Here is a 2,969-nt window from a genome sequence, read left to right as displayed (position 1 = left end):
CAACCCACTGTTTTTCCCTCTAACTCCTCTGGTGTCCTTCCCACTCCCTCTCAACTTCATGACCTGTTCTACTTTAATTATTGTTAAAAATCTATCTATCTATTTATCTATCTATCTATCTATCTATCTATCTATCTATCTATCTACCTATCCATGAATGAATGAAACTGCTGAGCCCATATGGCGGTTTGAATAAGAATGACCCCCACAGGTTCATATATTTGAATGCTTAGCTGTCACGGAGTGACTACTTGGAAGGAATTAGGAGGTGTGGCCTTGTTGGAGGAAGTGTGTCATGGGGGCGGGCTTTGAGGCTCCAAAAGCCCAAACCAGGTCCAGTTTCGCTCTCTCTTCCTGCTGCCTGCAGATCAGGATGTTGATCTCTCACCTACTTCTGTCTGCCTGCTTGCTGCTATGCTCCCCACTGTGATGAAAATAGACGAAGCCTCTGAAACCTATAGCCAGCCCCAACTAAATGACTTCTTTTATAAGGGTTTACTTCGGTCGTAGTGACTCTTCTCAGCAATAGAACACCGACTGATTGTCCATCTAGCCTTGCTCATATTAGGTAACCTGGAAGAGACTCTCTTCTCTCAGCAACCATTAATGTTGTAGTTTATCTATGGGTGAGACCTTACGAGATTTCCCACATCTCTGCTGGGCTGCCAGATGGTGTGGATATGCAGGCCTTATCTAGAAGACCATATTGTTAAGAGATTTTACAAGTACATTCTCTATCTTTAGATCCTACTTATCAGTCCTTCTGAAACTTTCTGAATAGAAGTCTGGTTGGACTCTGGTTGTTGCTCTGTAAATAATGGAATAATAGAATTTTATAGGACAACAACAAAAAAAGGTAATAGTGTTACTCCTCTTCAAATTCATATATTGAAGCCCACCCCTGCCTCATGGCTCTATTTTGAAAGTGGCCTCTTAGGATGAGCTAAATGAAGTCACATGGGTTGGGAAACCTTAATCCCATAAGCCTGGCCTTCTCAGAAGAAACAAAGGAGAAACCTGGGGGGAAGGCCTTGCAAGCACAGAGCAAGGGGGTGACCTCTGTAAGCTTCGAAGAGTGTCCTCACCAGGAACCAACCTGACCAACATGACCTTGACCTTCTGGCCTCCATAAAGGTTCAAAAGTGCAAAAGGCCCATGCTGGTGGTGTTTTACCCTGGCCACCCAAATGGACAAAGGCAAATTTGATCACAAACTGGGCTAAAACATCGTGCATTTAAGATATTGTTGAGTTTTATTATATCACCTCTGGGTTTTGAATGTGTGAAATGTCCCCATAGGCTCATGAGTTTGAATACTCAGTCTCCAGTGCTGTTGGGAAAGGTTGTGGAACCTTTGGGAGGTAGAGCCTTGCTGACTGATTATAGTTCACTGAAGGTAGGCCTCTAGGTTTCATGACCTCACTCCACTTCCTGTTCACACTCTGCTTCCTGAATGGAGATGCAGTGTGGTCAGCAGTCTCCTGCTCTTGTCACTGTGTCTTCTCTGCCATGACGGACTGTGCTCGCTCAAACTGTGAGCCAAAGGAATCCTTTGCTTCTTAAATTGCCTCTTGCCAGGTATCCTAGTTAGGGTTTCATTCTTGTGAAGAGACACCGTGACCAGGGAAACTCTAATAAATAGCAACATTTAATTGGCGTTGACCTACAGTTTCAGAAGTTTGGTCCATTATCATCATAGCAGGAAACATGGCAGCAGGCAGGCAGACTTGGGGCTGGAGGAAGAGCTGAGAGTTCTACATGTTGTTCTGAAGGCAACAGAAGACTCTAATTCCACACTGGGCAAAGCTTGAGCACGAGGACCCCCGCAAAGCCCAGCCCCACAGTGACACATTTCCTCTAACAAGGCCATACCTATTCTAAGAAGGAAATATCTCTTAATAGTGTCACTCCCTATGAGTCAAGCATTCAAACGCATGAGTCTATGGGGGGTGGGGTGGGCAACACCTACTCAAACCACTACACCAGGGTATTTTGTCAAATGAGAGAACTAATATAATCTGGATTTTTAAAATTAAAATTCAATATGTGGGCTAATCTGTGAAATGTTTCCCTCACAGTAAGACCCTGCAGATAGCTCTGAGAAGAGCTGGGGACAGGCCTTCACTCTCTGGATCCATGTGTTTAGACACTGGTCTTTCATCTGGCCATGGAGCCATCATCCTGGCTTGGGGTGATTGAGCACCATCCCCAGAGCCTGTTTCCTCATCTGTGAAGTGGGATGGTGGCCCCTTCCTTCTGGGGAGCTAAGATATACTAGTCATGATAATATCTGGGAAGAACTATTTTAATAATTATCACTAAGAAATTATGAGGCCCTGTGAGTGTCTATCTTAACTTAAGCACATGAAGCCCGTCTTCTTCACTGAAATGACTGGAAGTCTCCTCGAAGGGAATTGACAATAGCTTCCTGAAAACTCACACACTGCACCATAGTTCCATGCAGGAGGCTTAAGGCAATAGTGATGGACTCTGAACTATCTTAGGGATTGGGCTATTATTCAGGGGATTGTGATATATATTCAAAGGGCTTCTTGGGATACATTCATCACACCCAGTAACCAGGAGAAGACCCTCAACAGCGATCAACACATTCAGGGCACAGGGCTGAGACACTGAGGGAAAGATCTGAGAGTATAACATCCACGTGATACCTACCCAAGGTATCACAGGTCCCATTTTACAACGAGGCTCAGACACTGTCAGTTGCTTGAAGTCACACTGTGGAGCTGGGTTACCAGCATGAGTTTGTTCTATGCCACCACATGACAGGAATATGAAAAAGTCTTCATTAAGTTGGGCATCTACTGGATGCCAAGGTCAAACCTGCTGCCTGAGAAGCCAACAGTTAACAGTGCAGGCACACATTCTTTCTGATGTCCAAGAGTGGAAATTAGCACTAAAGAGGCATGTGTGTGTGTGTGTGTGTGTGTGTGTGTGTGTGTGTGTGTG

This window comes from Mus pahari, chromosome 13 (genome assembly GCF_900095145.1).
Source record: "Mus pahari chromosome 13, PAHARI_EIJ_v1.1, whole genome shotgun sequence".
NCBI lineage: Eukaryota > Metazoa > Chordata > Mammalia > Rodentia > Muridae > Mus > Mus pahari.
This window is presented reverse-complemented; position numbering follows the sequence as displayed.